Here is a 27,917-nt window from a genome sequence, read left to right as displayed (position 1 = left end):
AACCCAGAATGCCCTCCTATCTTCGAATCATGGAATTCTTTGAGGAATTTAGGAATTCACTTGGAATGCTTCAAAATGACTAACCGGCCATGGTACAGCAGCCTCCCATTGCGCCATTCATACCCAACTGTTGTTTCTCTCCCCTGAATCAAGTCTTGGATAATCCCTTGTAGCTTGGGATCTTGCTGGACTTCTTCCTCTATACCTTCCCAATCTGCCGTGGACACTACTGAAACTGCTGCAAACTGATATTTCCTGGAGAGTGCATCAGCCACTCGGTTATCACTTCCCGCCTTGTATTTGATCTCAAAGTTGTACCCGAGCAGCTTAGTTATCTATTTTTGCTGTTCTTCTCCACTAATCCTCTGATCAAGCAAAAATTTGAGGCTTTTTTGATCTGTGTAAACCGTGAATCGCCATCCTAAGAGGTAATGTCTCCACCTTTGGATAGCCAACACAATGGCCATCAGCTCCCTCTCATAAACGGATTTGGCTTGGGCCTTCTCTGAGAGTTTTTGGCTCATAAATGCTATGGGTCTGCCATCTTGTAACAGCACCGCCCTAATTCCTTTTCCAGAAGCATCGGTCTCTAAAGCAAACGGCTTGGAAAAAGATGGAATGGCTAATATCGGCACGGTCACCATGGCCTTCTTCAATTGTTCGAAGGCTGCCTACGCATCACTTCCCCATCGAAAACAGTCTTTCTTCAACAGTTACATGAGAGGCCAGGCTATGGCCCCATAGTTCTTCACAAACCGGCGGTAGTATCCCGTCAACCCCAAAAAACCCCGCAACCCTTTTAAATCCTTCGGAATGGGCCAATCTACCATGTCTTGTATTTTCTAAAGGTCTGCAGCCACCCCTTCGTTGGAAATCACATGCCCCAAGAAATTAATCTTCTCTTGGGCGAATTTGCACTTCTTCTTGTTGAGGAAGAGTTTATGGTTCCGGAGGACCGTGAATATTTATTGCAAGTGATCCCAATAATCTTCTAAATTGCTACTATAAACAAGAATATCGTCAAAAAACACCAGAATAAATTTCCTCAGGGAAGGCCTCAATACCTGGTTCATGAGTGCTTGGAAAGTGGAAGGGGCGTTGGTAAGCCCAAAGGGCATCACCATGAACTCATAATGGCCCTCATGAGTTCGGAATGTTGTCTTGGGAATGTCCTCTTCCCGCATGCGAATCTGGTGGTATCCCGATTTAAGGTCGAGCTTCGAAAATACCCTTGCTTCTCCCACCTCATCCAATAGCTCTTCGATGGTTGGAATGGAAAACTTGTCAGCCACCGTGATCCGGTTCAAGGCCCTGTAGTCTACGCAAAACCGCCAGCCACCATCCTTCTTCTTGACTAAAATGACTAAACTCGAGAACGGGCTGGTGCTGGGCCTAATTATTCTCGAGCTCAACATCTCCTCTACTATTTTCTCAATCTCAGTCTTCTAGTAATGGGGATAACGGTATGGCCTAATGTGAGGAATCGCTGAGCCCTCCTTCAAGATTATGGCATGATCTTGTTCTCTCTTGGGAGGTAGTCCCTCCGGTGTGCTAAATAAGTCCCCAAAAGATTGCAGAAATTGCTCAACATCTCCAGAAAAGGGTTTTATAGGTTGGGTTTCAGTGGCTGCCAGGACAGGGGTGATGACAAAACCTTCTTCTTGATTCTTTAGCACTTGCAAGGTAGTCTTCCAAGAGGCCTTACTTCTGCTTAGTGAAGGATCTCCCTGCAAATGGAATTCCTTATCTCCTTACTTCCAGCTCAACATTAATTCACTATAATCCCCCACAAATTTTCCCAAGCTGGCCAGCCATCCTGCTCCCAGAACTACCTCTGAGCAGTTCAGTTTCATAACGAAAAAATTCTAAATAATTAGAATTCCTTGAATAGTCACCTGCAGTTCCTCACAGCCCTCACGTCCCCTTTCTATGGCACCATTCCCTACCTCTACTCGAAATTCTCGTACTCTTTTCACTGGCAGGGACAGTCGCCTAACCACCTTGGTGGCTATGAAGTTTGCCGATGCTCCAGGGTCTACGAGCACCATCACTTCCTGGCCCAAAATCGCCCCTCTCACCTTGAAAGTTTTGTGTGTTGTCAATCCCCAAAAACTGTATGAAGACAACTGCAGTTCAACTCCTTTGGGTTCCTCTACTGGCAATTCTGACCTCTCATCCTCCTGCTCGGCTTTGTGGTCTTCTTCTTCTTCTTCAATCAACAAAATCTTGTAGTGTTTCATTGGACAGACATGGGTCGGTCCCCACTTCTCTCCACAGCGGAAACATAAGCCTTTCCGCTGTCGCTCTGCCCACTCCTCATCGGAGAGTAGCCGCGTTCCACTGCCTCTGTCCCAGAGGTTGATGCCGTGCCGCTTCCCCCAATAGAGCTCGAGTTAGTGCTAGCTCATGTGATCGAAGGGGCTCGATTGGTGTTGGGTCCCGATTCCACTCCCACTCCGCTTCTGGATTCATATAAGTTGGGTCAAGTCCAGTTAGGATTTTTTTGAAATCCCATGCTGATAGATCCAGGTCACCCCGACCCACCTCCTTTGGATCCTCCTTCTCCTTTTCTGCTCGTCGGGTTCACTCCGGAATCCTGCCAGGCACGGTTTCTTCACTCAATTGCCATGGCTCTATCCATCAACGCCGGCAAATTATCAAAGCTTGCCACGTCCAGTTCTGCCTGAATCTCCCTTCTAAGGCCGTTCACAAAAATACACATGAGAGTCTCCGCCCTGAGGTTTCGTTGTGTCCTGGCCGCTGCTTCAAAATCTCCTTGGTACTGTGCGACGTCTCCGACTTGGCGCACCTCTAACAGTGGAGCCATTGGGTTAAGAGCTACACCGTTTCCTTCTACCTTCTCGTCATCTTGCTCGTTCCTTCTACCATCATTTTCTCCTCTGGTGTCGTTTGCACCAGCGCCTCCACCTTGGTGCTTTTGAGGTAGCCACTCCCTCATTTGTCTCAACATATTTGCTGAGAATGCCTCCAAGGATCGTTGTTGAGCTTCCTGTAACTCCTTAATCTGCATCTCTACCGTATCCAACCTTGACTCCATAGCAGCTCACGTGGACACCATGCACATAACACCCAGAACTGGTGCTCTGATACCAGTTGTTAAAACTAGTACCAACAGAATGCTCCCACAACACTCGATAAAACAAAAATAAACTGAACAGGTTACCCTTTAGGCAAAATACTCTCAGCTGAAATTTATTGAATGAAAATGCAAAAATTACAATAGAATAGAAAAATGATAGCCGAGGAATTTCGAGAGTCCTCTTTTCTCCTAGCCTAGGCCTTTCCAAGTCTTTTCCCCGCCTCAATACCCATTCGGTTACTTCTTTTATTGCCTCACCCTCTCTCTAATCGAAATCTTCACAATCATGCAGTTCTTTGATTCTCCTATGATTGATTCAATCAGTTATTGCCTCCTAAAATCATGCACTCCCTGATTCTCCTCTAACTGATTCAATCAGTTATTACTTCCTAAAATAAATCAGTTATTTAAATCAATTATTTCTCCCTTTCCTTTATTATTTCGTCTAGAATAATGATAAGGTAAAGGGATTATTATCTTCCCTTTTTTAGCTGCCTGCACTACTGACTCAGCATTTTCCTCAGCGTATGTAACAGTATGATAATCTCTAATTACTAGGTTTTACTTTGCATAGATATAACGAGTCTTATCATATTACTGTGCTCTGCTTAATCAATTTTGGAGCCTTAAATAGTGACAATTGTTTTCCTCCTAATTTTTCTGCTAGCTTATATTAATTAGTGATAGGTAAAAATAGTTTTAAGTATACACCAATTTGAAAATGTTTTAATCCCTCTTTTGTGGGTTTGTTCCCATATACCATTTTTGGAATTAATGGATATAATATTTGAATTTAGGATGCGTTAGACATTTAGCATGTACCATTCCTTTTAGACATTTATATGTTTATAATATTTGAATTTTACAATGACTTAATGTTTTCAAAACTTTTGGAACTAAGTCTGTTTTTTTATTAGATCACTTGTGTTAACAGGAAAAATCAATTAGTATTGTATATTACAACCTGGTTTTCAACATATATCTTGTCAAGATGTTTCTTCAAAAGCTTGTTAAGAAAGGTGAGAGCCTGAAAGTACTTAAGGTGTTTTGGATGCTAATTTTTAGTTTTGTTTGTAATCGGCAAGAATAAGTGTGTAGTTTATCTTCTAAATTTGAAAGTTCTTTCTCACTTTTGAGTGTTTGCACGGATGGAACAATGCCTCATTCACTTTAGGATGCTATTTATGATGCTGGTTTCAATCGTAATCATTCCAGTGAAGTTTCTTCTCCAATTGCTGGGTACCTTCCAGGTTATATGGACTATCAAGTAGAAATGAGACCACAGATCCCTAATTTTGTTTGTATCACTGCTGCAGGCCATGCAATTGCTACAGCTACAATTGTCTTCCCTCTATCAATCAAAATGGAGGAGGAGGAAATGTTTCAGATCAAAGTGTTGTAAATGGAAGAGGAGCTATTTCAGTTGCTCTTATCCTCAATCAAAATGCTGCCAAGGTAGAGACGACTTCGAAAACTGGTGCATTCTCCCAAAATCCTGCACTTGTTCTTGCCCCAGTTGTCCAAGGTACGCCCATTACAATTGTACAAAGTTCTTTTGGAGAAGTACTTTCTGCTATTTCTGTTGTTGGTATTTCAAATTATATTATATTACTTGCTCAATTTGCAATTCTGATATAGTTAGAGTATAAATAATTATGATTGCTAAAATTTAGTGCTCATTTATTTTAATATCTTTGTCAACTTTGTCAATGTTGCTGATTAGTATCTGTCTTTTGCTTCACTCCTTATCATGCTTTCAAATTAAGGAATCAAGTTGCATAGGCTTCTATTTTATTTTCTATATTTTCAGTTTCTATTTGGCGTAAAAGTGCATCGTGTTGCTCTGTATTTGTACAATTTTTGTTTTTTACAATTGATTTTACACTGCCAAGTACCTAGAATTTATGACTTTGATTTAAGAACCCTTGTGGTTTGGTACAAAATGGCGCATTCCTTTACGCTAAGTGTCTTTTTATTGTTTTCAGATAAATAGCAATGAGTATATTTGGTGGAAGGCTAATTCTAGAGAGACAAAGGAAGAACTAATTGATAGAGGGCCTAAGTTCCTGGACTAGTATATTTCTATTCACAAAAATCTTTGTTGCTAATTGTTTACAATTATATAAAGAGCAGTGTATTATAGATGTGCTAAGGGATAACTCTATTCATTTTGTATAAGCTAATTTAATTTTACTTATCTTCTTTTTATTTTAATGTGAGATGTATGAATATTCAAAATTAAAATTATTCTAATACATTTGGTTCATTATAAATATATTTATGTAAGGATAATTTTTATTATTTGAAGAATATTATATAGTATTATTCTGTACTTATTTTTATTTTATAATATTTGACTAATTTAATTTAAAATGCAAGATTATATATATAATCATATTACTAAATATTAGGTTATAGAAAAAAATTATTAGAATATATATATATATATATATATATATATATATATATATATATATATATGCAGAAAATTAAAAAGAAGAGAGTGACCTAAGGCTACACTTATAAATGGTAGCCATGGTATACAATGTGGCTACGCTTTACAAGTGATGCAGTAACGCTGAAAAGCGTAGCCTATTCTGGTAAAAATGGAAGCTGAAAAGCGTAGCCTTTGGTCCTGGACAACATCACTTGAAAAGCGCACCCTATTTCCAAACGCCAAAAGCGTAGCCCTTGGTGCAGAAAAGCGTAGCCTTTGAGAATAGACAACGGCCGAATAGGAATCACTCCAAAAAGCGTAGCTGATGAGCGGATAATTTATACGCTTTTTGGCATTGTTTTTACATAGTTATCAGTATGATTTAGTTAGTTTTTAATATATTTTTATTAGTTTTTAAGCAAAATTCACATTTCTGGACTTTACTATGAGTTTGTGTATTTTTTTATGATTTCAGGTATTTTCTGGCTAAAATTGAGGGACCTGAGCAAAAATCTGATTCAGAGGCTGACAAAGGACTGCTGATGCTGTTGGATTCTGACCTCCCTGCACTTAAAATGGAATTTTTGGAGCTACAAGAGTCCAAATGGCACGCTCTCAATTGCGTTGGAAAGTAGACATTCAGGGCTTTCCAGCAATATATAATAGTTTATACTTTTCCAGAGTATAGATGACGCAAACTGGCGTTTAACGCCAGCTTTCTGCCCTATTTTGGTGTTAAACGCCAGAAACAAGTTGCAAAGCAGAGTTAAACGCCAGAAACAAATTACAAACTGACGTTCAACTCCAAGGAAGACTTCTACATGTGAAAGCTTCAATGCTCAGCTCAAGCACACACCAAGTGGGTCCGGAAGTGGATTTCTGCATCATTTACTTCATTCTGTAACCCTAGTAACTAGTTTAGTATAAATAGAACTTTTTACTATTGTACTAGGAGTCTTTTTCCCTAATTTCGAATTCATATGCCATTTGGGCAGGCTGGCCATTCGGCCATGCCTGGACCTTCATCACTTATGTATTTTCAACGGTGGAGTTTCTACACACCATAGATAAAGGTGTAGAGCTCTGCTGTTCCTCGAGTATTAATGCAAAGTACTATTGTTCTTCTATTCAATTCATGATTATTCTTATTCTAAGATATTCATTCGCACACAAGAACCTGATGAATGTGATGATTATATGACACTCATCACCATTCTCACTCATCAACGCGTGATTGACAACCATTTCCGTTCTACATGAAAACAAACTTGAATTTGTATCTCTTGGATTCCTGGTCCATACATTTGATTGCCTCTCCTGACAACAGAGCCTTCAATTCCCCTTGCGATCAGAGTCTTCGTGGTATAAGCTAGAATCCATTGGCAGCATTCTTGAGATCCGGAAAGTCTAAACCTTGTCTGTGATATTCCGAGTAGGATCTGGGATGGGATGACTGTGACGAGCTTCAAACTCGCGACTGTAGGGCGTAGTGACAGACGCAAAAGGATAGTAAATCCTATTCCTACACGATCGAGAACCAACAACTAATTAGCCATGCGGGAAACCGTAGAGGACCTTTTTCACTAAGAGGATGGGAAGTAGCCATTGACAACGGTGACGCCCTACATACAGCTTGCCATAGAAAGGAGTATGAAGGATTGGATGAAGGCAGTAGGAAAGCAGAGATTCAGAAGGAACAACGCATCTCCATACGCTTATCTGAAATTCCGACCAATGAATTACATAAGTATCTCTATCTTTATTTTATGTTTATTTATATTTTAATTATTAAAACTCCATAACCATTTGAATCCGCCTGACTGAGATTTACAAGGTGACCATATCTTGCTTCAAGCCCACAATCTCCGTGGGATCGACCCTTACTCACGTAAGATTTATTACTTGGACGACCCAGTGCACTTGCTGGTTAGTTGTGCGAAGTTGTGAAAAAGAGTTGAGATTACAATTGTGCATACCAAGTTGTTGGTGCCATTGAGATCACAATTTCGTGCACCAAGTTTTTGGCGCCGTTGTCGGGGATTGTTCGAGTTTGGACAACTAACGGTTCATCTTGTTGCTCAAATTAGGTAATTTTCTTTTTGTTTTAACCTTTATTTTATTTTCAAAAATCTTTCAAAAACTTTTTCATCTTTTTCGTTTTTCTAAAAAAAATTTTCGAAAAATCCAAAAAAATTATAAAATCATAAAAACAAAAATATTTTGTGTTTCTTGTTTGAGTCTAGTGTCAATTTTTAAGTTTGGTGTCAATTGCATCTTTTTAATTTTCTAAAAATTTTCGAAAATTCATGCATTACATTCTTCATGATCTTCAAGTTGATCTTGACAAGTCTTCTTGTTTGATCTTCATATTTTCTTGTTTTGTGTCTTTTGTTGTTTTTCATATGCATTTTCGAATTATTAGTGTCTAAACATGAAAAATCTCTAAGTTTGGTGTCTTGCATGTTTTTCTTTTCTTGAAAATTTTTCAAAAATAAGTTCTTGATGTTCATCATGATTTTCAATGTGTTCTTGGTGTTCATCTTGACATTCTTAGTGTTCTTGCATGCATCATTGGTTTTGATCCAAAATTTTCATGTTTTGGGTCATATTTGTGTTTTTCTCTCTCCTCATTAAAAATTCAAATATAAAAAAAATATCTTTCCCTTATTTGTCTCATAAATTTTCGAAATCTTTAGGTTGACTTACTCAAAAAATTTTAAAATAAGTTGTTTCTTGTTAGTCAAGTCAAGATTTCAATTTTAAAAATCTTATCTTTTCAAAACTTTTTCAAAAATCAAATATTTTTCATTTTTCTTTTATATTTTTGAAAATTTTTTAAATTGATTTTCAAAATCTTTTTCTTATCTTTATTTCATAATTTTCAAAAACTTTACTAACAATTAATGTGATTGATTCAAAAATTTGAAGTTTGTTACTTTCTTGTTAAGAAAGGTTCAATCTTTAAATTCTATAATCATATCTTTTAGTTTCTTGTTAGTCAAGTAATTAATTTTAATTTTAAAAATCAAATCTTTTTAACTTTCTTTTTCAAAATAAATTTCAATCAAATATTTTTCAACCATATCTTTTCAATCATATTTTTTCAAATCATATCTTTTTCAAAATCAATTTCAAAATTTTTTCTAACTTCTTATCTTTTCAAAATTGATTTTCAAATCTTTTTCAACTAATTGGTTGACTTTTTGTTTGTTTCTTATCTTTTTTAAAACTACCTAACTACTTTTCTATCTCTAAATTTTGAAAATCACTAACCTTTTTTCAAAAACAATTTTCAAAATTCTCTCCCTCTCATCTCCTTCTATTTATTTATTTATCTACTAACACTTCTCTTCTACTCATAATTCGAACCCTCTTCTCTTCTCTCTCTGTGTTCAAATTTTTCTTCTTCTACTCTTTTCTTCTTCTACTCACATAAAGGAATCTCTATACTATGACATAGAGGATTCCTCTTTTTTCTGTTCTCTTCTTTTTCATATGAGCAGGAGCAAGGATAAGGACATTCTTATTGAAGCAGATCCTGAACCTGAAAGGACTCTAAAGAAGAAGCTAAGAGAAGCTAAAACACAACACTCTAAAGAGGACTTTACTAAAATTTTCGAAAAAGAAGTAGATATGGCCGAACCCAATAACAATGGTGGAGGTGCAAGGAAGATGCTTGGTGACTTTACTGCACCAAATTCTAACTTCCATGGAAGAAGCATCTCAATTCCTGCCATTGGAGCAAATAATTTTGAGCTAAAGCCTCAATTAGTTTCTCTGATGCAACAGAATTGCAAGTTTTATGGACTTCCATCAGAAGATTCTTTTCAGTTCTTAACTGAATTCTTGCAGATCTGTGATCCTTTTCCCTTTTGCTTTAAGAGACAGAGCTAGAGTATGGTTGGACTCTCAACCTAAAGATAGCCTGAACTCTTGGGATAAGCTGGTCACGGCTTTCTTAGCCAAGTTCTTTCCTCCTCAAAAGCTGAGTAAGCTTAGAGTGGATGTTCAAACCTTCAGACAGAAAGAAGGTGAATCCCTCTATGAAGCTTGGGAGAGATACAAGCAACTGACCAAAAAGTGTCCTTTTGACATGCTTTCAGAATGGACCATCCTGGATATATTCTATGATGGTCTGTCTGAATTGTCTAAGATGTCATTGGACCATTCTGCAGGTGAATCTATTCACCTGAAGAAAACGTCTGCAGAAGCTCAGGAACTCATTGACATGGTTGCAAATAACCAGTTCATGTACACTTCTGAAAGGAATCCTGTGAGTAATGGGATGCCTCAAAGGAAGGGAGTTCTTGAAATTGATGCTCTGAATGCCATATTGGCTCAGAACAAAATGTTGACTCAGCAAGTCAACATGATTTCTCAGAGTCTGAATGGATTGCAAAATGCATCCAACAGTACTAAAGAGGCATCTTCTGAAAAAGAAGCCTATGATCCTGAGAACCATACAATAGCATAGGTGAATTACATGGGTGAAGCCTATGGAAACACCTATAATCCCTCATGGAGAAATCATCCAAATTTCTCTTGGAAGGATCAACAAAAGCCTCAACAAGGCTTTAATAATGGTGGAAGAAACAGGTTTAGCAATAGCAAGCCTCTTCTATCATCTTCTCAGCAACAAACAGAGAATTCTGAGCAGAGTCCCTCTAGCTTAGCAAACATAGTCTCTGATCTATCTAAGGCCACTCTAAATTTCATGAATGAAACAAGGTCCCCCATTAGAAATTTGGAGGCAAAAGTGGGCCAGCTGAGTAAAACAGTCACTGAAACTCCTCCTAGTACTCTCCCAAGTAATACAGAAGAGAACCCCAAAAGAGAGTGCAAGGCCATAACCTTACTTGGTGTGGCCGAATGCACAAAGGAGGAGGAGGATATGAATCCCAGTGAGGAAGACCTCTTGGGATGTCCTCTGGACAAAAAGGAGTTTCCAATTGAGGAATCTAAGGAATATGAGACTCACCTAGAGACCATAGAGATTCCATTAAGCCTCCTTTTACCATTCATGAGCTCTGATGACTATTCATCTTCTGAAGAAGATGAAGACATTATTGAAGGGCAAGTTGCCCAGTATTTAGGAGCAATCATGAAGCTGAATGCCAAGCTATTTGGTAATGAGACTTGGGAGAATGAGCCTCCATTGCTCATTAATGAACTAAATACCTGGGTTCAGCACACTTTACCTCAAAATAAACAGGATCCTGGTAAATTCCTAATTCCCTATACCATAGGCACCATGACCTTTGAGAAGGCTATGTGTGACATGGGGTCAGGCATAAACTTAATGCCACTTTCTGTAATGGAAAAACTGGCAATCTCTGAGGTACAGGCTGCCAAATTCTCATTAGAGATAGCAGACAAATCCATGAAAAAGGCTTATGGATAGGTAGAGGACGTGCTAGTAAAGGTCAAAGGCCTTTACATCCCTGCTGATTTCATAATCCTAGACACTAGGAAGGATGAGGATGAATCCATCATCCTTGGAAGACCCTTCCTAGCCACAGCAAAAGCTGTGATTGATGTGGACATAGGAGAATTGATCCTTCAACTGAATGAGGACTACCTTTTGTTTAAAACTTAATGATCTCCCTCTGTAACCATAGAGAGGAAGCAAGAAAAGCTTCTCTCAATACAGAGTCAAACAGAGCCCCCACAGTCAAACTCTAAATTTGGTGTTGGAAGGCCACAACCAAACTCTAATTTTGGTGTTGAACCCCCACATTCAAACTCTAAGTTTGGTGTTGGTAGGTCCCAACAATGCTCTGAACATCTGTGAAGCTCCATGAGAGCTTACTGTCAAGCTATTGACATTAAAGAAGCACTTATTGGGAGGCAACCCAATTTTATTTATCTATGTTATTTTCTTTTTTTAGGTTGATAATCATGTGGAGTCACAAAAATAACTGCAAAAAATCAAAGAAAAATCAAAAACAGCATTAAAAACAGCACACCCTGGAGGAGTAACTTACTAACGTTTAAACGCTAGTAATGGTAGCAGAATGGGCGTTTAACGCCCAATCTGGCACCATTCTGGGCGTTAAACACCAGAAACAAGCACTAGATTGGCGTTAAATGCTAGAAAGAGGCAACAATCTGGCGTTAAATGCCAGAAACAGGTTGCGGCTGGCGTTTAATGCCAGGAAAAGAATTAAAAGCTGGCGTTTAATGCCAGAAACAAGCAGCAATCTGGCATTAAATGCCAGGATTGCACTTTAAGGGCGTTTGCACGCGCAATAGGAGCAGAGATGATACATCCTTGACCTCTCAGGATCTATGGACCCCACAAGATCCCCATCTACCCACCTCTCTCTCTATCTCCCTCCATCTCCTCTATTTTCTTCTTCTTCTCCTTCTTTCTTTCTTCTTTTCCTCGAGGACGAGCAAACCTTTTAAGTTTGGTGTGGTAAAAGCATTGCTTTTTATTTTTCCATAACCATTTATGGCACCTAAGGCCGGAGAAACCTCTAGAAAGAGGAAAGGGAAGGCAAAAGCTTCCACCTCCGAGTCATGGGATACGAAGAGATTCATCTCAAAGGTTCATCAAGACCACTTCTATGAAGTTGTGGCCAAGAAAAAGGTGATCCCTATGCAATTCAGCTGGAATTGTCATAGAGGAAGACATCCTCATTGAAGAGGACAAGCCCATCACCAAAAAAAGGATGGAGCAAACTAAGGATAGGAGCACCAAAATTACTAGGGATGGAGCAACAAAGGCAAGGAAGAGACATAGAGGAGTGACGTTAGGATTTTTGCCAGTAAAGAATTTCATAAAAACAGTCGCGTTGTAGATATAGTCTCTAAACCGACAGAAATCCCTTCATACAAACGTTTTGGTTGTCACACGTAACAAACCCCTTAAAAATTGTTAACCGAGTATTAAAACCTCGGGTCGTCTTCTCAAGGAATTGCAGGGAGGTATGTTCTTATTATTGGTTATGAGTTGTAAATTGGGGTTTAGGAGGTAAGGAGGGAATATGTTGAATGACAAATAAAATAAAATAAAATAATAACAATAAAATCTCTTGGCAAGGTATAAGAAATTGGAAGTCCAGACCGAATTATCCTTATCAATGATAATAAAAATTGAATCTTAATTTCACTTAGTTAACCCTTACTTAAAGCAGAGGAAGGTCAAGTGACTAATTAATTTGATCTTCAAATCCGAGTTAATTCCTAAGAAAAGATTGAGATTATTGAAGTTCAATTCAATTAGAGGAGATAACAATTATCAATTATGCTGTTGAGTTGGATAACTTCCTGAGTTACTAATTTCTTAACCAAAACCAAAAGAAAAGGAAATTGAAGCTACTGGAATAAAAATGCCTTCAGATGGGAAGCAATAATCATGTAAATAAAAGAAAGCAATAATAACTGAAATACCTCAAATAATATTAATTCAAAGAAAATCATAACATGAAAGCCATAAGCCAATTGAGATGTAAATAAGAAATGGAGTAATAAAATAAAATAAATAAAAGTAGAAAATACTTTAAGGGAACATTGAACCTGGGATTTAGAGTCACTCCTAAAACTAAGAGAAGTCCTAAATCCTAATCCTAAGAGAGAGGAGAGAACCTCTCTCTCTAAAACTACATCTAAAACATGAAAAGTGAATTATGAGTGCATGATGAGTCTCTGCAAGTTCCCTGACTTTAATCTGTGTTTTTGGGCCGAAAACTGGGTTGAAATGCGGCCCAGAATCTCTGCCAGCGACTTTTGTAATTCTGCAGATCGCGCATGTCACGCGTCCGCGTCGTCCACGCAACAGCGTCACTCAGCGTTTTTCGTATCACGCGTCCGCGTCGTCCACGCATTCGCGTCGTATATGCAGCTTCCAATCCGCGCGGTCGCGTCAGGCACGCGATCGCGTCACTCTGATTTCTTCCATTTCACGCTGTCGCGTGAGCCATGCGACCGCGTGACTTCTCGCTGGTCACCTCCTCGATTCCTTGTGTTCCTTCCATTTTTGCACACTTCCTCTTCATCCTCTAATCCATTCCTGTCCTATGAAGCCTGAAACACTTAACACACAGATCAAGACATCGAATAGTAATAAGAGAGAATTAAGATTAGCTAAATTAAGACCAAAGAAGCATGTTTTCAATCATGTAATAATTTTAGAAAGGAAATATAAATACATGCTAAATACATGAATAAGTGGGTAAAGATCATGATAAAATCACACAATTAAACACATTGTAAACCATAAAATAGTGGTTTATCAAGGAGCTCAAGAGCACCATTGGTTCTTCAAGAAGAAGACGCCACCCTCACTAAGGTGGACTCATTCCTTAATCTCCTTGTCTATTTATTTCTCTGTTTTCGGTTTTGAGGTTCATGTTTGGCTATGTTTTGTGTCTTTATTACATTATCATTAGTGTCTAGTGTCTATGTCTTAAGGCTATGAATAATTCCATGAATCCTTCACCTCTCTTAAATGAAAAATGTGCTTAATTACAAAAGAACAAGAAGTACTTGGATTTCAAATTTTATCTTGAAATTAGATTAATTATTTTGATGTGGTGGCAATACTTTTTATTTTCTGAATGAATGCTTGAACAGTGCATATTTTTTATAGTAAAGTTTATGAATGTTAAAATTGTTGGCTCTTTAAAGAATGATGAACAAAGAGAAATGTTATTGATAATCTGAAAAATCATGAAATTGATTCTTGAAGCAAGAAAAAGCAGTGAAAAAAAAGGTAGCGAAAAAAATGGCAAAAAAAAAAGAAAAAGAAAAAGAAAAAGCAAGCAGAAAAAGCCAATAGCCCTTACAAAAAGGCAAGGGTAAAAAGGATCCAAGGCTTTGAGCATTAATGGATAGGATGGCCCAAGGAAATAAAATCCAGGCCTAAGCGGCTAAATCAAGCTGTCCCTAACCATGTGCTTGTGGCATGAAGGTCCAAGTGAAAAGCTTGAGACTGAGTGGTTAAAGTCGTGATCCAAAGCAAAAAGAGTGTACTTAAGAACTCTGGACACCTTTAACTGGGGGCTTTAGCAAAGCTGGGTCACAATCTAAAAAGGTTCACCCAGTTATGTGTCTGTGGCATTTATGTATCCGGTGGTAATACTGGAAAACAAAGTGCTTAGGGTCACGGCCAATACTCATAAAGTAACTGTGTTCAAGAATCAACATACTTAACTAGGAGAATCAATAACACTATCTAAAATTCTGAGTTCCTATAGATGCCAATCATTCTGAATTTCAAAGGATAAAGTGAGATGCCAAAACTGTTCAGAAGCAAAAAGCTACAAGCCCCGCTCATCTAATTAGAAATAAGTTTCATTGATACTATGGGATTCATTGTATATTTTCTTCTTTTTATCCTATTTTGTTTTCAGTTGCTTGGGGACAAGCAACAATTTAAGTTTGGTGTTGTGATGAGCGGATAATTTATACGCTTTTTGGCATTATTTTTACATAGTTTTCAGTATGATTTAGTTAGTTTTTTAGTATATTTTTATTAGTTTTTAAGCAAAATTTACATTTCTGGACTTTACTATGAGTTTGTGTGTTTTTCTGTGATTTCAGGTATTTTCTAGCTGAAATTGAGGGACCTGAGCAAAAACCTGATTCAGAGGCTGACAAAGGACTGCTGATGCTGTTGGATTCTGACCTCCCTACACTTGAAATAGAATTTTTGGAGCTACAGAAGTCCAAATGGTGCGCTCTCAATTGCGTTGAAAATTAGACATCCAGGGCTTTCCAGCAATATATAATAGTTCACACTTTGTTCGAGTTTATACGACGCAAACTGGCATTTAACGCCACCTTTCTGCTCTATTCTGGCGTTAAACGCCAGAAACAAGTTGCAAAGCAGAGTTAAACGCCAGAAACAAGTTACAAACTGGCATTCAACTTCAAGGAAGACCTCTACACGTGAAAGCTTCAATGCTCAGCCCAAGCACACACCAAGGGGGCTCGGAAGTGGATTTCTGCATCATTTACTTCATTCTGTAACCCTAGTAACTAGTTTAGTATAAATAGAACTTTTTACTATTGTACTAGGGGTCTTTTTCCCTAATTTCGAATTCATATGCCATTTGAGGAGGCTGGCCATTCGGCCATGCCTGGACCTTCATCACTTATGTATTTTCAACGGTGGAGTTTCTACACACCATAGATAAAGGTGTGGAGCTCTGCTGTTCCTCGAGTATTAATGCAAAGTACTATTGTTCTTCTATTCAATTCATGCTTATTCTTATTCTAAGATATTCATTCGCACACAAGAACCTGATGAATGTGATGATTATGTGAGACTCATCACCATTCTCACTCATGAACGCGTGATTGACAACCACTTCCGTTCTACATGAAAACAAGCTTGAATGTGTATTTCTTGGATTCCTGGTCCATGCATTTGATTGCCTCTCCTGACAACAGAGCCTTCAATTCCTTGCAATCAGAGTCTTCGTGGTATAAGCTAGAATCCATTGGCAGCATTCTTGAGATCCGAAAAGTCTAAACCTTGTCTGTGATATTCCGAGTAGGATCTGGGATGGGATGATTGTGACGAGCTTCAAACTCACGACTGTAGGGCGTGGTGACAGATGCAAAAGGATATTAAATCCTATTCCTACATGATCGAGAACCAACAACTGATGATTAGCCATGCGGGAAACTGTAGAGGACCTTTTTCACTGAGAGGATAGGAAGTAGCCATTGACAACGGTGATGCCCTACATATAGCTTGCCATAGAAAGGAGTATGAAGGATTGGATGAAGGCAGTAGGAAAGCAGAGATTCAGAAGGAATAATGCATCTCCATACGCTTATCTGAAATTCTCACCAATGAATTACATAAGTATCTCTATCTTTATTTTATGTTTATTTATATTTTAATTATTAAAACTCCATAACCATTTGAATTCGCCTGACTGAGATTTACAAGGTGACCATAGCTTGCTTCAAGCCGACAATCTCCGTGGGATCGACCCTTACTCACGTAATGTTTATTACTTGGACGACCCAATGCACTTGCTGGTTAGTTGTGCGAAGTTGTGAAAAAGAGTTGAGATTACAATTGTGCATACCAAGTTGTTGGCGCCATTGAGATCACAATTTTGTGCACCAGTAACCGTAGCCCAGAAAGCGTAGCCGACTAAGCAATTCAATTCCATTTATATCAGAACCAATTCACCTCACCACCAAACCAAATTCTCTCTTCTCTCTCATCCCTCTCTTCTAACACTCACATGAAATATCAGAAGAAAAGAAAGAAAAAAAAAGGAAAGCTCTGAGCTATGGTAAAATCAAAGAACAAAAGGGAGTTACCAAATCCAAGCAAGAAGAAAAAGTCAAAGAGGATAGGGCTAAAGGCAAGATCACATTCGAAGGACAAATCACAAAAAGGAGTTTTCACATTTGTGCTTCATTGAAGATTGGTGAAGAAATCTTCTCCTTGCATACACAGAAGTGAAAAGTTGAAGATATTGAAGATGGTGACAATCTGCTGTGAATCAACAATCAAAAATCAAACTTGGGGACAAAGCAAGATTGAAGGGTTCAGATTCAGGAAGCAATTTAAAAAAGGTTGAAAGAGAAGATAAAAGATAAGGGTGCATATATGATTCAGTAACTACCTCTACTCTATCTCTCTTCTGTGACGTCGTTACTACTTCTAATTTTTTAGAGAAGAAGTCAAACATGTGCTGAAGCAAGATTTCAAGCTTTGGAAGCTTCACTCCTCTATTAAAGGGGTGAACAGCCAAGGATTGAGATAAGGAGTGAGAGCACAATATTTGGGTTCTTATAGCTTGCAAAGCTATTACCATTCTTCTCCTTCATGGTTCTCATTGAATATCTTATTTTCTCAGTCTAGTTTTATTTTTAATGGTAAAAGGCATAACAGTGAAGTTAATAAGAAAAAGTCATTAAGTGAAAAAAGATAAGAGAATTAGACTTGGAGAAAAAGCCAATGTTTATTTAAGAAATCTTTTGTAAATTTTTCTGTTATGTTGTCATGATCTTAAGGAGATTTTCTTGCAAGTTGGGTGAGCACTTTGCTATTGAAAGCTAGGGTGAGTTCTTAGTCAAATCTGGTTTGGGTTAGAAGCTGAATTTGTCTCAAATAGAATTGGGTAGAATTCTAGAAAAATTGGAGTTTGTAATCTTGTTCAAAGATAGTGAAATTTCGTCATTATTGTGATGGAGATTGGATGTAGGCTACATTGCATTGAGTAGCTGAACTAGGATATATTTTTGTGTCACTTCTCTTTCTCTTCTCTATTTCTGGTTCTGTATTTAGGAGACAAAACAAAATTATCTCCTGATTATTCTATCTTGCTATACTTCACAGTAATACACCTTGCACATAATTCTGTTTTGACTCTTCCTTCGATGCGAGACAAAATATAATAATCTCTTATCTTTCACCTGAGGCAGCACTCCAGAATTCAGAAGTTTCATCCAACTCTAAGATTAGTCAAGCAACATAAAAAGAGTCCAAAATTCAATCCCCTTCTCTTAGCCACTGATATCCATCAAATTTGATCTTTCAATTTTTTTATGCAACAAGTAAAATAAATCACTCACCTCACTTAAATATATAGAGAAAAACATGCATAAAGCAATTGAAAAAATTTATTCCTAAAAAATGACCAAATTATGTCACAAAAAGTGTTTAAATAAACTCCTAATAAATTAGCCTTAATATGGGTAAAATCTTTCTAGAATAAAATATAAAATCTAAAATTAAATAAAAGATATGACTCTAAAATTAATTCGACTAATTTAAATCATATTTAATTTTATTAGATGAAATTAGATTTGATTTAAATTTAAACTCTTAAAGATATGATAACTAATATAAATCAAATTTAATATTATTAGATTATATTAAATTTGATTTAAATTTTAAACTATTAAAAGTACTACTAAACAAATTAAAGCCAAATTAAATCTTTTGGCAAATCTTATTAACAAATCAAACTGAAATATGGACTAAATAATTTTGAAATTAATGCTAAATTTGCTCATTCTAATGAACCAAAAAAGTACTTTTGGACTTCTTATTATCTTCCTGACTTAACCTAATGGGTCTTGTCCTTTCTCCCTTAGTTAACAATTAATGTATTTTCTAATGTATGAGCATTGCTAAGTTTCCAAAACTCTCTTTGATCTTCTTTATACATGCTCTAGTGATAGAATATTTCAGAAGTGTAAAATCTCTATTCTGGCCTTTAAACTTAGGATGTTCAGATTGTCCTTTTTAGCATGTATTATTCTTTCCTTTCTCAAAAAATTCTTTTTCGATTTGTATCTATATCAAAAAGGAGAAAAATTAGATACATTAAACCTAACTGGATCATAATACTTGTTAAGAAAATTATTCTTGTTAAAATTGTGCTCGATAAGTTTCAATAAATTCAAACCCAATCTCATGGTTCAAAGACCATATTTTAGTGACTCTTCTTTACTCTTTGAATAGAGGCCAAGATCTTTTTTGTTAATTATGTCATAAACCTTCATTTGTATAAATTTAGTATTTTTTATTTTGCTTTCACTATCTAAAATAACATCACTTAAAGATAAAGGCATCATAATCAAAATAGTGGAACAGTTAAAATCATTCACAAATTCAAAAGAATAACTAATAGAATTATAAATTATATTTTTATAAGAAAGCTCAATGTCTAACAAATAATTATCTAGATCATTCTTAATATGTAAGATATGATAATCAAAATAACTAGTATATATTAACACATAATCAATCTCTTTTAAAAATAACTCAGCAATGTGTGTAAAATTTATAATATTATGATATGCAATTAAAATTATCATCATACCAATGCTGTCTACAATAAGAATAATATTATAATTACATTTTTAGCCCTAGGTAAATTAAGCAAAAAATTCATAGAAATATTAAGTCATATATGAGTAAGAATAAGCAAAGGAATGTACAATATATTGACAATATTTAAGATTCAACTTGTTTACATGCAGTACAATTAGAATAAATTCCTTCAACACTCTTACATCTATAAGACCAATAAAAATATATAAATAACAAATCTAATATTCTTTTTATTCTACTATGGTACTTTAAAACAATATTCTCACAAGCAACATATGTAGAATGAAAATAAGAATTAATTACATAAAAATTCTTCATAAATCAAATACAAACAAGTTAAGAGTAAGAATAGTGATTAAATCATATCTTTTGAAGAACTCATTAGTAACCACATTCTCATTATTTTGTCTAATCACATATGAAAAATAATCAAACAAGTTGGTTCACTTTGCATGTCTCTTGTTTAAAATTATTTGAATTATCAAATGCAAAATATAGAACACCTTCTCATATTTTGATTACTTGAGACTTGATTCGTGTAACTACTCACTAAAGTATACAATTTGTTATTTTTTTTCTCTTTCCATTCGCATTAATACTTTCAAATTCACTAGTAAATCTATAAAATCTTAAATATCTAACATATAAAAACTAGACAATTCATTGTTCATTTCAATATGAGTGATTAGAGACTCTTTGAACTTCAATGACACTAATGCACTCTTATCTAAAATATATTTTTTTAGATATCTCTCACAATTGTGTTTGTTATTCTTAGTTTCTTTTTTTCATTGACTCCTCTCTTTTATTATTCTCTTTTTTTTTTCGAAATTCTCACTTTCACTCAAAACACTCACTATTTTTCTCATTTTTTCTTTTTTTTCTCTCTTGTTGATCATTTTAAAAATTTTTGTACCTTTAATTCCTCTAAATATATATTTTCACTTGTAATATACTCAACAAATTTTTTCACAACTGACGTTAAAGAAGAACTTTTTTTTTGTCAATCTATATGATTTTTTTTAAATCTGCAACTTTAAATTTTGTCTTATTTTCAAACTTTACTCTTATAAAAATCTTTATAGAATTAGGATTTGAAAATTTGAAGTTAACATAAGTTGTTGCTGCTTCTCTACTTTAATGGTCAAATTGACAAGATTCTTCATTGTTTTACAATGGTGAAATTCGATTTCATCAGTAATTTCTTTGTTTAATCCAACAAGAAATCGTCCCAAAAGAACTTCAAGATCCTTTTCAATATTAACATTGGTCATCAAATTTAATAACTCAATGTGGTACTCTACTATAAATTTTTATCTTTGTTTCAACTTACGAAACTTTTCAAAAAATTTCTTGTAGTATAATGATGGCACAAACCGATTCTTCATAATTTTTTTAAGCTTCTACTAAGTGCAAATTGTCTTCTTTTTTTCTACCTTCTTCTTGATCTTTCTAATCCATTCCACCAAATACGAGCATCGTAAAAAAATTGCTTTTATCAATCTAACCTTCCTTTTCTCAGCATGATTGCAACATGCAAAAATAAACTCTACATTCTTTTTCCATTTGAAATAAATTTTAGCATTATTTTTTTCTTGAAAAGTAAGAATTTATATCTTGAAAATTTTTTTCTCATATGGGATTCCTTCGCCGTCATTATTACCATCCTCAATCCTCATTGATTCTGATTTTGAAGCCTTAAAAAAATAATAAAGATCTCACAATACAGTTCTCACATGTTTTTTTTTTTAAAAAAAGCTCAACATAGTAACGTAGAGCATTCAGAAAGTCCAGTATTACAATACAAACACTAAATAAAAACCGTAGTTATCTCTGATATTGCCATCAACAACTAGACGAAACAAAGCCAACCCACTCTTTGTAGCTCCTAATCGACTTGGTAATAACTTCCGCAACGCATGTTTCTTGATTTCTGAAAATCCTGGCATTTCTTTCCAACCACGTATTCCAAATGATAGCAAAAAAACTAATCTATCACTTGTTACGTTCGATTTTTCTTACAGGAGTTCCTGTCCAACTCTCAAAGTATTGCTTAATAGTTCTTGGAATAGACCAAAATTTATTATAGGCGTATAGTGGAAATCATTCTCAGTTTCTTTTTTACATAAAACACAAATCATATCCCTATAATCAATAATGCCCAATCTAATCAATCTTTCCTTAGTATTGACCCTACCAACTAATACAAACCAGGTGAATAGCTCAATTCTTGGTGGTACTAGTCCTCTCCATATAGATCTAGTGAAACTATAACTCGTAATGTCCTCCGGGAGAGTCTCAGCTTGCAAAGCTTGCACAAATGAGTTAGTAGAGTAAATTCCTGATCTATCAAATTTTCATACTATTCTATCCTCCTTCTCACTTGTTAACCTGACAGATTGTAGAACTCCATGAAGTCGGTTAGGATACTCGAGTTTTTACTCAATTTATGACTTTTTTTTCTCTTTTGAGCTCATTACTCTTGTCTTTTTTCACTCTTGGATTGCTTTAAACAAGATGCACTTTAGAAATTAAAGAAAAAGAGGAACCAAACTAAGATAATCTAAATGATAGAAACTTTGGAGTATGTCTAAAATGAGCACAATAATTATGTGTTTATTGAATGTGCCACATTTATATAGACCATTAGATTTTATTAGAAGAAAATCAAAGGCTAATATAAAAGAAGAGCATTGATGGACTCTAATAAATACAGAATATTCTAGTATATAAATAAATACTATAAATGACAATAATTTAATACACAATATTTTAAATAGCAACAGAATCTTTTATTTTTAAATAATTAAATATAAAACATATAAATACAAAAATATGAGTATTCTTTATTTATTAAGGTTAATTATTATACAAAAAAAATTTATAATATGAAAAAATATATTAAAATAATATTTTAAACTGTAGTATAAAATATAAAATAATTAAAATTTTATTTTATATTACTTAATAAATAATTGAGTTATTATATTCAAATTTATTAACTAACTACTTTTGTTAAAAATATTATTATATAATATGATTTTTTATCAAAATATTTTTAAAATATAATTTATTTAAAATATTTTATATAATACATAGAAATATTAACTTTCTCATTTTGATTTTTTTAAAAAAATAAAATAAATAATATAATTCTAAATGCATATCTATCATATTATATATTTACTTATATTAGAAAGACCTAAACTAATCAAACTTACGCAATTAAAAATTTTATTAAAACTATTTATAAAGTCAGATTATTGCAAAAGTATAATCACATAAATACACTATTTCCTTTTATACCTTTCCCAAAATAATATATGTATTATATATATACTATCTGAATTAAAATACAGATCAATTATTATATGTAATTACACCTATATATATATATATATATATATATATATATATATTATTTATTTAGTTTTTTCAAAAAATTTTGAAAAAATAAAAAATTTAATATTTCCATTATTATATATAATTTTTTAAATGAATTTTATTTCTACAAATATTTTAACAAAAAATTATATTATATAATAATATAGTTAACAATGTAATTAGTTAATAAATTTTAAATATAATAATTTAATTATTTGCCAAGTAATATAAAATAAACTTTAATTATTTTATATTTTTATGTTATAGTTTGAAATATCATTTTAATATAATTTTTAATATTATAAAAATTTTCTTACATAATAATTATTCCTAATGAATAAAAAACTTATATTTTTTATATTTATCTATTTTATATTTTTTGGAACAAAAAACTTTTAATTTATATAATAAAATATATAATAATCTTCTTAATATATATATATACTATCCATTAATTTTTTATATATTAAATAATTATAATAATATAATAACATTAAAATCAGAAAACATATTAAATCTATTACATTAAAACTAAAAAATTCTATATTTTACTTTTGGATTTAACCAAATATATTTTAATAAATTGTATATGATGAAAATTATTTTGTGAAAGACATTTGAACACTAATTTTCATATATATATATATATATATATATATATATATATATATATATATATATATATATATATATATAGTCAAGTTCGTCCCAAAAGATCACTTATTCTTCAAATTAGTCCTCAAAAGATTTTTTTGTCATATTAGTCCTTGAAAGATAAAACGTAAGTCAAATTGGTCCTTTCGATAGTTAGATGATGACGTATCACGTTAAGTGCCACGTAGCATGATGATGTGGTAGGTTATTTAATGCTACGCGTCATAAGATGATTGGTTGACGTGTCAAGTCAGCGACACCTAGCATGCAGCGTGTCACTTGACATGTAAAAAAGTTATTTATAATAAAAATAGTCTCTAAAAATCAAACGTAAGTCATTTTTATTCCTAAAATTTAAAAAATTAATCAATTAGTCCTTATATAAATTTTTAAATTTTTTCTTCATAATATTAAATTTAAAATATTTTTTATTGTATTATTTTTAATATTATTTTTTAGACCTTAATAAACAAAATTCTCTTTACATAAAATAATAAAAATAATTAAATTATTATAAAGTTATTTTCTCATTTGTATTTTAAAATTTTATATTTTTAAACTATATTTTTTATAGTAAAATTTTTTTATTTAAACAAGTTTATCAAATTATTGTTGATTATATATTTAAAAATTTTAAATTTTAAATATCAGTAAATAATATAGTAGTTATTTTAAAATTTAAATCTTTTAAAATTATAATTTTTTTATTATTGTTTAATTTATATGGTAGAACTCAATAATTCAAAAATCGATATGTGAGTTCACTTGTTCAAGTGACACGTGACACTTAACGTGACATGTCATCATCTAACTAACGGAATTACGGAAGGACCAATTTGACTTACGTTTTATCTTTCAATGACTATTATATATATATATATATGGTCGAGTTATAGAATAAAAAATTTAATTAAAAATATATAAAAGTATTTGAAAATAATAAAAAATAAAAAATAATCTTATTATAAATATATAACTATAAAGATTATATATATGAAACTATAAATGTTAAATTTAAAAAATAATTTTAAATTATTATCTACTTAATATTATTATAAAATAAATATGAATATGAAAGATTAGAGAAGAGAGCCATGAGATAATATATATATATATATATATATATATATATATTAGAGTCTAAAGAATAAAAGAATATATATCAATCCTATATCAGTCCCTATTACATACACACATATAATACATATACGTAGTTGATACATATTATTTATTCAATTTTTCTAAAAAAAAATTAAAAAAGAATATTTTCATGTGTTATATATAATATAATATTTTTAACAAAAGTATTTAGTTAATAAGTATTGAATATAATAATCTAATTATTTATCAAGAAATATAAAATAAAATTTAATTATTTTATATTTTTATGCTATAGTTTAAAATATCATTTTAATATAAATTTTAATATTATAATTTTTTTGCATAATAATTAATTTTAATGAATAAAAAATATTTATATTTTTTGTATTTATATGTTTTATATTTTTAATTACATAAGTTTAATTAGTTTAGGTTTTACTAATATAAGTAAATATATAATGTGATAAGCATAAATTTAAAATTATATTATTTATTCTATTTTTTAAAAAAATTAAAAATAAAAAAGTTAATATTTCCATGTATTATATAAAATATTTTAAATAAATTATATTTTTAAAATATTTTGATAAAAAATTATATTATATAATAATATTTTTAACAAAAAAATTAGTTAATAAATTTGAATATAATAATCTAATTATTTATCAAGTAATATAAATAAAATTTTAATTATTTTATATTTTTATATTACAATTTAAAATATTATTTTAATATATTTTTTAATATTATAAAATTTTTTTTGCATAATAATTAATCATAATGAATAAAAAATACATATTTTTTGTATTTATATATTTTATATTTAATTATTTAAGAATAAAAGATTCTGTTGTCATTTAAAGTATTGTGTATTAAATTGTTGTTATTTAAAACATTTATTTATGTAATAGGATATTCTATATTTATTAGAGTCAATCAATACTCTTTTTTTATATTAGCCTTTGATTTTCATCTAATAAAATCTAATAATCTATATAGATGTGGCATATTCAATAAGCACACAATTGTTGTGCTCATTTTAGATATACCCGAAACTTCGAATTTGACTTAGTCCAATGATAAGGCTATCTTCAGTCTTTTACAAGATTATCTCCAAAGTATTTGTACATAGGCTTCAGGTTATGATGAATAGACTAATTAGCCCTACGCAGAGTGCTTTTATTAAAGGCAGATTAATCTCTGATAATATCCTAATTGCTCACGAGTGTATGCATTACTTGAAGAACAAAAAAAAGGGACTCGAAAATGAAATGGCGCTAAAATTATATATGAGTAAGGCATATGATATGGTGGAATGACACTTTCTTTGGTTTATATTGGAGAAGTTTGATTTTGACTTCCGGTGGATCATGTGGATTCGAGAATTAGGGACTACTGTTTCTTATTCTATTATTGTGGAAGGACAACCTTATGGTTTCTTCAAACCAAATAGAGGTATTCGACAAGGAGATCCTCTATCCCCCTATCTTTTTCTTTTCTGTGCAGAAGGTCTCTCCTTCTTGCTACACAAGGCAGAACAAAACAGACTAATTCAGGGTCTTCAGATACATAGGCGATGTTCCAAGGTCAACCACCTCCTGTTTGCTGATGATTCCATCTTATTCTGTAAGGCTAATCTTGAAGCATGTTCAAATATCCTGCATTTATTGAATTTTTATGAAAGCATCAGTGGCCAGAGGATAAATCTTAATAAATCTGCTGTATTCTTTAGCCACAACACTCCCTCCACTACTCATACACTACTGGCTAACTCTATGAATATTAATCATATTGGGGCGCAGGATAAATACCTTGGTTTGCCTTCTACAGTCTCTAAATCGAAAAAGGCTTCTTTTAGTATGATCACAGAAAAGGTTCAGAAAAGAATCCAAGGGTGGAAGCGCAATCTTCTTTTGTCAGGTGGTAGACACGTATTGCTTAAGGCAGTGGGAGAAGCTATTCCTATTTATACATTGTCTTGCTTCAAGTTGCCTGATGGTTTAATTTTGAAAATTCACTCTCTACTTTCTTAGTTCTGGTGGAGACAAAAAGGTTCTGAAAGGCGGATGGTTTGGATTAGCTGGGACACTATGACTCACCCACGAAAAGAAGGAGGCCTTAGATTTAAAGATCTCAGAATCCAAAATCTGGTGCTTTTAGGCAAACAGTTTTGGCGACTTCTAACACAGCCTACTTCCTTATTATCCAAAATCTTAAGAAGTAAATACTTTAGCAATGGTAATGCTATAACGGCAGAATTGGAGTCTTACCTTCTTGGGGATGGAGGAGCATACTGGAAGGCCGAAAGATTGTTGAAAAAGGTCTTAATTGGGCTGTGGGTACTGGTGAAAATATCCGAACCTTTGAGGATCCTTGGCTGCCTCCTCCGTATCCTTTAATGATTTCTGACATGCCAAATAGACAGGCTATTTCTGAATTGGTTCCAAGAGTTAAAGATCTAATTATTGAAGATAGAAATTGGAATCAGAATCTCATTCAAGAATTATTTCCCCAAAACGTTGCAAACATGATTTTGTTAGTTAAAATTCAGCAGAATAGGGACAAATTGCAATGGAATTTGAACAAATCCAAGCAATAAGATACAACTTCAAGTTACAGAATTGGCTATTTATTTTACCATCCACCTCTGGAGCTTTGCCCTAATTATATGCAGTAGAAAAAGCCGTGGATTGATCTATGGAAGTTGAACTTGCCTCACAAAATTAAGCTATTTATCTGGAAAGCTCTCCATGGCCGACTTCTGGTGCTTGCTCAGATTCATCACCGCATTCCATCTATATCACCAATATGCCCCTGCTGTCATAAAGCAACGGAAACAGTCACTCATTGTTTGATCGATCGCTCTAGAATTAAAGACGTATAGTCTCAGAGTTATCTTCGTGACTGTCTTTTCCCTCAGAGTTCTAACGACTTTTGGACATGGTGGACTGCATCAACAGAGATATTTAATCCGTTGAAGAATGCTGACCGTAATCCTCAATTGCTTGCCATCATTTGCTGGAACTGCTGGAAAGCTCGCAACTAGTTGATCTTTGAAGGTTCTACTTCTATGCCGTCTAGCATTCTAGCAAGCTCTGTCAAGTTGCTCCGTGAAATCCAAAGAACTCTCAGTTTAGGTTGTCATCTCCATGAGGCAAGCTTTTAGTTGCATTCAATTTGATTTATCATTCTTTCTTTTTTAAGATTTTTCTTCGTTTTTCGACCACGCACCGTTGGATGAATATCTTCAGTGTAGTGTTTTTGAAAAATCTCCACCTTTTATTATGCTGTCCTACTTTTAGACATCTTTATATTTTATTTTTTGATAATTAATGAAATATAATCTACTATCTTTGAAAAAAAAAAGTCTTCAAACAATTCAAGTTAAACCAAAGAACTTTTAAACAAGTGAATTTAAATTCATA

The 27,917-nt window shown here is 33.3% G+C and overlaps 1 non-coding gene across 1 annotated transcript; it reads right to left on the bottom strand.

Moving 5' to 3' along the window:
* Positions 1–9,528: 9,528 nt before the first annotated feature.
* On the bottom strand, positions 9,529–9,636 carry LOC130955317 (small nucleolar RNA R71). The gene has a single exon (XR_009076728.1). It is a non-coding gene; the product is annotated as a small nucleolar RNA R71 (small nucleolar RNA).
* Positions 9,637–27,917: the final 18,281 nt, after the last annotated feature.

This window comes from Arachis stenosperma, chromosome 1 (assembly GCF_014773155.1).
Source record: "Arachis stenosperma cultivar V10309 chromosome 1, arast.V10309.gnm1.PFL2, whole genome shotgun sequence".
NCBI classification, from domain to species: Eukaryota; Viridiplantae; Streptophyta; class Magnoliopsida; order Fabales; family Fabaceae; genus Arachis; species Arachis stenosperma.
This window is presented reverse-complemented; position numbering and strand designations above follow the sequence as displayed.